The sequence below is a fragment of the Schistocerca gregaria genome, chromosome 3 (assembly GCF_023897955.1).
Source record: "Schistocerca gregaria isolate iqSchGreg1 chromosome 3, iqSchGreg1.2, whole genome shotgun sequence".
NCBI lineage: Eukaryota > Metazoa > Arthropoda > Insecta > Orthoptera > Acrididae > Schistocerca > Schistocerca gregaria.
Window position 1 is genome coordinate 765,736,886 of NC_064922.1, and position 11,368 is coordinate 765,748,253.

Genomic DNA, 11,368 nt, shown 5'->3' on the forward strand with positions numbered 1-11,368 from the left:
ATGTTTGATATAGGATGTCTTGCTATTATATATGCGAACAATTATGTCTCAGGGTTCCTGGAGAAACTTTACTGCTGTCACAAATCAAATACGTATCAATTGTTAATCCTCTGGAATGGTTTAGATGAAGGACGAGAGGCCCTTAAGACCTTGGCATGAGAAGAATGATCAATACTGAAGTGAAACTTCATGATGCCGACAGCTGTTATTTGAAATCCAGTTTTAAGGTTTATAGTACAAGCTTTGGTGCTGGTCCTATGATTTCTCTGAAGAACGAACGAAATAATTATTAATCATCTTGGTGTTGAAGCTATTGTCTGTGTTTGCTTTAACAATAACATATATTTTTGAGTGGGGTCCACCTTTAGCAAAACGCTATTTTGTTTTTGTCGCAGACATGTTTCACAGCAGTTGCAGCATCATCAGTGGTTTTTCTATTATGGCTTTAAACATAAGGAATGTCCTTTACGGTTTAAATACACACAAATATTAGTTTCTAAATCGTAATTGCAGGTTTTTGAGGAACACATAAAATTGTGTATTCATACCGTCTCACCACGTGGTGTAGTTTTCCTGTTGTATTACGTTTTTATAGTGTCTGTTTTTGTTTACAGTTTGTCGCCTGCAATTATATACAACTTAATGCAGATAAAATATTTACGCAAAAATTACGATTTCTAAGCTGTTGTGGCTATGCCTGAGATTAATAATTTACATGAAAGGTTGTGTGTGTTTGTGTGTGTCTATTTACATTATGTTACTTACGGTTTCTTTTTTCGTCATCTTCTTTATTGCCAAGTTCAGTGTTTTGAGTTGTTACTTTCACTGTCACCGTCTGTCCGCTGTGATAACAAGACAGCGGACAGTGGAACAGTAGAAGGAGTGATAACAAGATGGCGGACAATGGAACAGTAGAAGGTGTGAAAACAAGATGGCAGACAGTGGAACAGTTGAAGATGTCACTGGTGGTTGTTTTGAATTTCTCAGAGAGAGAGAGAGTGTGCGAGTGTGTGTGTGTGTGTGTGTGTGTGTGTGTGTGTGTAAGGAAAGAGGAAGAGAGAGAGAGAGAGAGAGAGAGAGAGAAAGAGAGGGGGGGGGGCAGGGAGAGAGAGGGCAGAGAACAATTTTGTTGACAATCATTTCATGTTGGATGAGGTTTATTGCCATGTTAGTGGGTATGGAAACAAGTAGAATTCTAGATTGTGGGCACCTGAAAAACACTAATAGGTCGCTCTTGTGAGCATTACATAATACAAAGTTTACACTTCGGTGTGATATACAAATAAGTAAGATTGGCCCTCGCTTCTTTGAAAATGGTACATGAAATGCAACGGTAGTAATGTCTGAACGATATGTGGGTATGCTCGATACTTTTGTAGTAGAATAACTTCAGAACTCTTCCGATCTTCATAATCCTTGGTTTCAGCAAAACCGGACCCAAGGCTCATACAACCAGAATGACAATTACTGCGGCTCGACATTTCTTTGGTAAGCACACCATTTGCACACCAACAGTCACTGAGTTGTAACAAGGATTCGAGAAAAAGTCATTTCAGTTCCCATGGACATGTTTCATATCACCTTGGAACATCTCAGTACTTGCTTCCAGGAATGGATACACTTGAATTTCTATCATCGTCCATACATAGAATGTATTGTATTTTAAACCATGCTTAACTGCATATTATTTATCGTTAGTTTTCAACAATAAATTTTGCAAATAATTTTTTTTTTACTTTTGTGAGATCTGCTTCAGTTTTTCCGGAGTCACCTTTTATATGTCCTGAGAAAGTCGAAGGCATTGAACGGTGACATCAAAACCGTTGAAAAAGATATTGTTCTTCGTCAATCACGAGGTGTTATTGTATCTGCTAGGAATTTCGATGGATTGCCATCATCAGGTGGTAAGTTTCTTCTACTTGGTCGTACCTAGTAGCTCGGTACGGGCTTTTGTTGAAGTTTCGAGAACATACCTTCACCGAAGAGTCAAGCAGTATATTGCTCCCTCCTACGTATATCTCGCGAAGAGACCATGAGGATAAAATCAGAGAGATTAGAGCCCACACAGAAGCATACCGACAATCCTTCTTTCCACGTACAATACGAGACTGGAATAGAAGGGAGAACCGATAGAGGTACTCAGGGTACCCTCCGCCACACACCGTCAGGTGGCTTGCGGAGTACGGATGTAGATGTAGATGTAGATATTCATTGACCATTTTGCGTAGCAGTATGCGATGTGGACGAGGTCTTATATTACGACTTGTTAATAATGAAATAGAAGCTACAGGTATACCATAGCAGATGGTTCAGTCATACTAAATATATCTGCAGCACGTGTGAAAGACGTCTACTATTAAACTACATGAAGGGAGTTACTGAGTAACCTTTTGATGTTACATTCTAATTGTGAGCCAACACAGGGGTCACCAGATGTCTGAGCACTAATCAATAACACAAAATAAATAAATATAGCTTATAGCCTGTAGGCTGATAGGAAGCTATCTGTTATTTTAAAGAAGGTTTGCACCACCGAATTGGCATCATGAACAATGACCTTCACCCATAGGTTAATTTAGTTTCAAATTACACTGGATCAATAAACTATCGAAATGATACTAAACAGACTTTGATAACTAAACACATTATTTGACACATCGGAAAAGCTAATTATGGCGAACATCGTTCAGAAATAGTGAGAAATACATGGTCCATTAAACTATCTCACAATTAATGAAGTTAACTTTCCCTTGTGTGTAGACACATCGGAGAAGCTAAACATGATGAACATCTTCGTTCAGAAATAGCAAGAAATACATGAGGCCTTACACTGTCTCACTTAAAGTTAACGAGGGCATATGATACATCTGCGGACTACTGGGAAAGACGTTGTAAAACAGGCACTATTTACAAGGATCGCCGAGATAGGTCTTAATTTATGTGGCAGAAATAACTGCGTTACCTGAGGTATTGAGGAGAGGTTATACAAGCACCGGAATTAATAAATGCACAAGGCGAGTTAAGGAGCAACTTAATGGAAACTCAAGGTCCACTGTATGATCATGACTACGTCTATGAAACAACTCTACATTGGTCACAAGTTTCCTAAACTTCACACGACGCTGATTTCAGTTAGTTCCTAAAACTGCAGCTTGAATACTCACCACTCTGGCTGCCGTCTTGGATCTCAAACGAAGCCAACTGCTCTGCGTTTTATAACTTCTTTACTTCTGCCAGCTCAGTTACTTTGCTGCTTAAGGAGCTGCTTGTATTTAATTTTGCTACATACGCTTATTCTTGCTTTACTTTTGTTGATAACTGTCGCAGAACCTCTTTTCAAGATACTCATTCTGTTCAATAGAGCTTCCATATCCTCTCCCATCTCTCATAGCGCTTCGTTGTCATCTGCAAATTTAAAGGCTTTATTTCTTTTTTCAGTTAATTAGTTACATGCGCCATAAGTTATTTGAATGCTTCTTTTATGGAACTGATGTGGAACGAGTTAGTTTAGACGAAATGTTTACATAATTAGTGTAGACATTAACGTTCACATTATTTTTTAGCCCTGCTTATGCAACTTAACTTTTTTGTTTCATTTTAATCCCTTTCTCCTAATTTCTCCTTGGTTTCTTCTACTGCCTGCAGCTCTCCAGTTCCTGGTAAGATCTGCAAACAGCATGACATTCAATGAAGCACAAGGGCAAACGTTCCATTGCTGCATAGGGAATTTAAAAGACTCGTGTTTCTCACACAGACAACTCTACGTAGCCTGTTTGCTTATTAGACGGCCACAAAACACTTCTATTTAAACCCTAATGCAAACCACCAAGTGTAGTTTATAGCAATTTACTCGGAATGAATTAGATAGCATGTGAATCGCACATTGTTTTTCAAATCATACAACAAAGACCAACATAAGACCAAGCGAAGCAGTCGCTTCTCAGTTACTTGTATAAAAGTTTGTTTGAAAGTTTAAAAGATCTAGTATTTGTTAGGGCACATAGTCATTATCAGGAACAAAGGTGATCGTCGGATGTAAGCCCTGCTAGTAGACAATCATTTCGATGTCAAAATGTTTATGATCTAATACAGGAAACGCTGGTAGGGACTCTATAACACCATTGATACGGGATTTCTCAAACAGTAGAGGACCATAGCTGTCTCATCTAAGTCTTCCAGGTTCTGGTGGTCGATTAAGAAAGAACTTACACATTTCTTCTTCTTCTTGTTTCTGTATGTCTTAGGCATTTTCGTACTGCGCCTTCGTGAATGAAATTTATGATGTTTCCACCGTTTCCTAGATCTCCCTAAGACATCCTGTCCTTGTGATAATAAATCATCATTAATTTTGGTTTTCTTTCGTCTTCCATTCTTGTGACACGGCCCTTCCAGTTGTTTCTATATTGCCTATCTGCTTCTACATTTCCTATTGTCAAATAACTTAATCAACAGGAAAATGTGGTTAACTTTCTTTTTCTTTTACGTCTGAGAAGATCTAATTGAGCCAGAGCCTTTGTATTGTAATTAGGAATAAAATACAACGGAGTATATAAATTACAACTTGTTACCAGTTTCACATGCCACTGTAGCAGTTTAAGTATTAGTAACAGATTTCCAAGTCGACGAGTTCAGTTTCTGTAGATTTTGAGGTAAGGCAGGTGTGAAATCACAGCTATTATAGCAATCGAAGGTCATACATTTGGTGACTAACACGTATGTGTGAGTGGTGTAAGGCCCATACAGTGCGGATGGTCCATGAAACAGCCGTTAATGTAGCTCAAGCGTGCAATTGTGAATCAGAAATTCCTGGGACATTCATAGTTGTCAGTGAAAAGTGCGGTGCAGCTGAAGCCACAACAGTTATCAAATAACGCCTGCGACTCCGCAGTCAGGCAGCCAGCCACACTTGGCTGCTTGCAGTTTAGTTTCCCGAGGCGTATAACTGCAGTTATCTACTCTGTGCAACGGAATTAAAGGATCACTTTTACGAAACGCTGCAATTGTCTTCCACTGTAACACAAAGATTAAAATTTGGCTCAGAGGTTCCTAAAACATTCCTCTGTAATGGTGCAATAGAGTGAAGCTCTGCAATGTCACTCTTTGGCTCCGCGATGCTTCAGACGGCAAGTTGTCGACACGCCGAAGAAGAAGAAAAAAGAAAAAAAAACAGAGCTCAGAAGCTCATGTGACGTGTAAGATGGGCGAATGACATACGTTGGCACCAAATCGCACCACAATTCTGCCCAGCGTCACCATGATAGTGTCACAGGATGTGAAGGTCGTCACGACTCCTCTTACCCATATATCACCACTTGTATTAGAGTGATCCTTTGATGTTGTATTCACCCATGTGTCAGGCAACTCCTTGACACACCTCCAATGCCAGTTGAGGAACTGAACGTTGCGTGATTTCAAAGTTGGACATCGCGGTTCTGACCTCCATCGCAGAGGCATCAAAAGAAGAGGTGACATGTGGGTAAGAGGGGCTGCAACGATCTTCCCATTGTGTGACACTACCAGGGTAGCGTTGGGCAGAATTGTGATGAAATTTGGTGCCACTGTGACATCATTAGCTCACCTTATACGGCGTACGTGGTATGTTACATAACCTTGGCGTCAGCACAGTAAACTGTTTGGCAGGAGTTTCAGGCCGCAAGTTGTAACATGTTCTTAGAAAAATTATAAATGACTGTGCTGGTAAACTTCTTATGTTATTTGATTTTCAAACAGCTGATCAAAACTGAACGTGCTCAGACATTTCTCTCTTTACTCATTTTGATCATCAATAAATTAACACACAGTATTTTTAGCGCAACGCAATCTGACTTTCAATAATCTCTACAAAAGAATGGTCCTGACTAACAATAACCTATACCTTTTAGGAATCACTTACCTCACAAAAGTCTTCGTTATTCGAACTACTGCAAAACAGCGAGCGCAATTACTGCCAGCTAAATAAAAGATTCTAACTACTGATAGGCATAATTAGCAAATGAAAGATTTTGATAGAGAACAAATTTACCTTAATAGTGTTCCACCACTGCTGGCGGCTAATCCAAAGAGTGAAGCAGCTTTCCTTTCCAGAATGGTATAGTCCAATGTATTTTAACTGTTTTGATTAAGCAGAATGAAATCTGAAAACGAACACTAAGAAAGTTCGCTCGACAGCTTGGCCTAAGTTCGTATTCAAGCGTTGGTAACAAAATACAAACTACGTGAAGCTACCGAGCATATGCCTTGCATCGCATTTATCCAAACTGACAACTTTCGCCAGAGTGCAAATACGATCAGAATCAATTACCATTTAAATTTATAGCACTTCCTATAATACAACTGAACAACAAACTTTTGCAGAATTTACAGTCAATCTAAAAACTGAGACATGCGCTGCACACCATGTAAGTATTGGAGCACCACACTACAGAAGCAACAGGAAGCTCACCAAAATAATTACAGTCTTGACAATATGATCACGTGGGTTCATGCATGCACATTTCTGGTTAATAGGTGCACAAATCCAGCATAGTCAGTGGGTACCAAAGTGTATGAAATTGAGGGCAAGGCCTTCCAGCGGCCAGAGCCACACAGCACACCTCGATAAACATGTAAGTGACTTGGCATATGACTGTGTGATCGTCGGTGGCTAGCCATCCAGAATCCAGTCTGTCAGCTAGACGGGAACAAGCTATTCTGACTTGCTGCAATGTCGCAGTTCCAAGGCCACCCCCCTCCCCCCCCCACCCAGAACCCTCTGCCCCCCCTGATATCCCTGCGGTGTGGGGTGGTTTTCAGTCGAAGACAATGGCTACTGTCGGCATACAATATCTGTAGACGCCTGCACGAAGTGATATGAACTTCTGAGCTGTGGCGTTCTTTTCGCCTGTGTCGACTCCTTGCAGTTTGAAGCGTGGTCGAGCCCGATCTTGACGTTTCAGGGGACTACGGTTTTGCATCACTACAGAGAAAGGTTGTAGGCATCTATGAGCCAACTCTCAAACTTCTGTGTCGCAAAGGGAGACGGTTGCTGGGTTTCGAAAAAGTCACCCTTTAACCATGTTGTGCAGTGTAATTAGGGTGTTGATGACACAACACCTAGTAACTGTTGCAGCCTTACTTGCACAAAAAAAGAAAGAATAGTTAACCAACACATTCTTTTTCTACGAAATCTGTTCTCATTGTGCAGAGTGATCCTTGAAATTTCATAGTATTTTAATAATAGGATTAGCCGGCAGGATCTTGAATAAATCTTAGAATTTCTGAAATAAACGTTTATAAGAATGAACTGTTTATAGTAATAGTAACAACATGAGGGATGTGCGTCAACCTTGAGCTAACTGATGTCGACGTTCGACAGACTTCCTAGTATACATGATGTTGAGTCTAAACTCTTCTGACAAACTTTGAAAGTACTATGAAAATTTTTTGCTTATTATCCTTATGTGTTGAACCCTTGATGAAAGCGATTACTTGCGGAAACATTGATGCCAAGAAAAAATGAATTTATTTGAGTCCACTACACACCTGTATGGATGTGGCTGTTCTGATGTTCATGTGGGGATTAAGCTGCGCGTCGGTCTCCTGCGCATGACAGTCCAGAATTGGCACCTGCACTGAGCAGTGATGTTCGTGGAGTTCGATATTTTGAATATCAACTTTCATAGAAACAGTTTTACGCTTTTATGTACGCTATTGTACGGTGACTTTTTTTAGTTTGTAAGTGCACATTTAGACATCTCAATAAGGGAAAGAAAATACGACAGTGTATTGGATACGGTTGGCTTGACAGTTATAATGGTACCAACGGAAGGGCAACACAACACACAGTACCAGAACGGAGAAAAGTCTCCGACCTTGCTGTGAATCTAATCTGTAGCTCTTCGGTTAGCAATGTGCCATGCCGGCCTCTCAGCTACTGAGATGGACTGAATTACACGGTTGAGGTATTATATTAATCTTTCGTTGTCTAAAACAGCGTACGGGGGGACACTGTCGTCTATATATGAACCCGAGCCCAGGTAGTGAAAAGACGAGAGGGCATTTAAAGGTGTTCTCAAAGTGAGTACCACCAGTAAGTGGAATTGTTTTCTTCACTAACAAGCCTCGCGCCACGTTCTTACCACAGCTGCCCCAGTGTGACAACACTGACGAAGCGTTCCAGTTCGAAAATTCAGTAATATTTCTCAATGGTTCTCAGTTGTGTGTGGCATTTTTAATCCAGTAGCGAGGTAACCTCCTGCAGCCCAGGGTGTTTGATTAAGCTGAAAGAATCTTTGCCGTACCATTGGTAAACAGCAAAACCATAGCTCCATCAAATCTATTACTGATTCCTAAGATTCTGCAAAAAAAAGGTTACGGCATTCGTATATAATCTACTATAGGACACAGACAGCTATATTATACACCGTTCTAATATTCGATTTACTAGTTTAGGATTTGTATATTTGAAGCTGTCGCAGTTAGACTTCCTAGAAGTGATCCGTATTTGAGCACTGAAGTTGGTCTAGAAACCTTGTTCTACCACCGTAAGCTACTATGGAAAACGGCGAACAGTATTCACTGTTTCCAATCATTGAGCTATGTTTCGACACCTCTAAGGTGTCTTCAGAAGAATGAAATTCTAAGAAACCGTAAGTTATATGGCGGGAAGGCAATCGTCAAAGTTTCGAGCAGATACGATCAAGTCCAAAATTAAAATGAAACACGTTCCAGCCTTTGGCACGTATGCCTTGCTAGGAGCAATACCACATTGCAGTCTGTGTCGAAGCGTAGGTCAATGTAACCAACAGTTATTCCCAACCGGTTGGTTGTGTGATTCCTATGTTGAAACATACTTATGGTTGCTGAGAGACACCCATGTTTAAAACTATAAGGTTACATTAAGATGACTAGGCAATGGGGCTGGAACATATCCCATCAAATAGAGGCGGCAGTCATTCAGGTGTGAATGCAATAGTCACTTTATAAACGTGACTGCTTTGCTACTGTCTCTTTCTTGAAACAATATCGTCTGGAGCCGTTGCAACAGGAGATTACTATTAGTGGGATTTCATCATGTAATTTTACACGGTAAATATTTCGTTTCAAAATATTCTAGTTCACTTAGAAGTTTCTATTCGGACAAAGATCCCGAAATTTCCTTGATTCTAGCCGTTATAACCGTTGGGAGTTTAAAGTGTGTCGGTAGGAAGGAATTTAGCTTGCTCGTTACAAAAATTAGTTCAGACATGATTCACAAGTTGCCAAAATATGTTTGCGCTCTCTCTTTTGAGGGAAAATATCAGATAAAGTATATGATGTGCCAGGTCAGCGACAGTGGTTTAGTTGTCACAGTAGTTGGCTGCTGTAACTTAAAACTATGGTTGTTACTGTGAAAAATTACGAGCCTGAATTCTCTTAGTTCTAACATGTCCATTATCTGATGCTCTAACTGTAACTCACATGCATGAACTGCTTTTGAAAAAATTATGTCCTACAGTCAGTGACACTTTATTCGTGATACATGATGATAACGTACAATAGAATAATCGGATAAGTTGCAACCAAAACAACCGAGTGGAAACATTGTGTAATGTATTAGCACCAACGATAGTCATGGCTAACTCAAACACAATACTTTGCTGGTGTCTTGACTCACAGTCTTTGACGTAAGGCCTGGCTACCAGCCAGCTGCTTCATAATATAAGTCAGAGTGGTTCATATCAGGTGCCAATAAATTGGCCACCCGTCTGAATTCTAAGTCCTGCCATGTAAATAATCAGTCAACACTGTAGGAAGCAGAAGTTTGTGAAGGGTGTTGTCCTCTGCTCGATATGTTGTACTGATGTATCTGTTCATTATGTAATGCTAAACCTTGACAATGCAAACATGAAGTGACAAGACTGAGTCCACTTCTTCCTTTATTGTTTTAAACCGCACATCGTCTGTCTGTTGAAGGTATCCGCCTAATGGAATCTCATAGATAATTTGCTTTAATTTCGGTGCGCTGCACACAAGTTTTCTGGCAAGGCTCCAGAGATCAGTCAATCGAGTGCCTTTTGCTGATTTTGGCCTGGGAATTTGTAGAGTTGAAAAGGCCGAGAGCTACCGAAAACGAGGGTGCACAGGCTCGCGCGGTGTGACCAGAGGGGGTTGAGTTTACATCTGGAGACGGTGTGGAGGCCCTTTGTAGTATACCGGACAGGGCGTGGCGCCGCTAATACCGACCAAGCAAGGTCATAAGGAGGCGGCAGACACTAGAATAGGTGGTTGTCGTGTCGTGGCAGTCACTTTGGACAGTCGTCTGAAATTCCATAGACGGCGATCATCTTCCGTAGATGTCGGTCATCTTATAGACAGCATCTGCTGATTTAGCAGGTTTTGATATTTCTGTTGCTAAGGCACTTGTGTTGAGGTACATTCGCTTGGCTGTGCAAGCCAAGTGCATTTAGGCCATTGGCCACACCTGTTAAATTACTACAAGCCTACTGAGCTTTTATACAGTGTGATCTGAATGAATGTTTCGGCAGGACGCACGTGTTATAATCCCATCCGATGAGCGTTCGGATCAGCATTTTGTAATTATTGTGATACATAAATTTATCTATGTCAGTAGCAGTTCACAAGTAATTCTTTTTACCATGTACTTTCAGATTTGTATGTTGTTAGTACTGTGAAACACAAATTTTCTGTTAACTGAAGAGAGTGGTTGACGTTTAAAATTGTCTTGCTGTCTTGTGCCGATGTTACTTCGAAACCGTATTGGCTGAATTATGTCAGTGGCAGTTCTTTTCTTCCCGTGCATTCGGATTTGTATGTTATTATACTGAAATACAGTGTTCTGTCTATCTTTGTTGTAGGCAGACTGAGTGCTGGTTATGGTTTCAGTATTATACTCGGTAGCGGCGCGTGGGTCACGCCATTGAATGTTAGTCAAAGGTTTCGGTACAGGTCAAACTAGGTAGCAGGTTAAACTGTTGTGATGCTCCTGTACTTGACAATTTGGTGTTAATTTGTTGCTTTTGATTTTACAAATGTGCGATATTGCATTTTGGATAGCTTGGTAGATAGCTGATGTGTCGTATATTTCACTTATGGCCAACTAGAATTAAATGCATTAAGGTAGATTGCTGCCTTGAGGGTGGTGTTTCATTACCTAAAGGGCATGAATCCAAGACAGCGTAAAAATTACTTTCCACAGTACGCTATCCTGTGTGACAAAGCCGACTCTGAAGCACTTTGATAGCAAACAGATATCAAATTAATCGTTAAAATTAATTAATTGATCAATAATTTCCCCCTCCCTCTCCCCCTGTTGATTTCATAGGTTTTCCCCAGTCGGCACGTTGGTCTCCCCGGGGAACTTCCTGCTTCCTTCCCTCCCCTCGTTTGT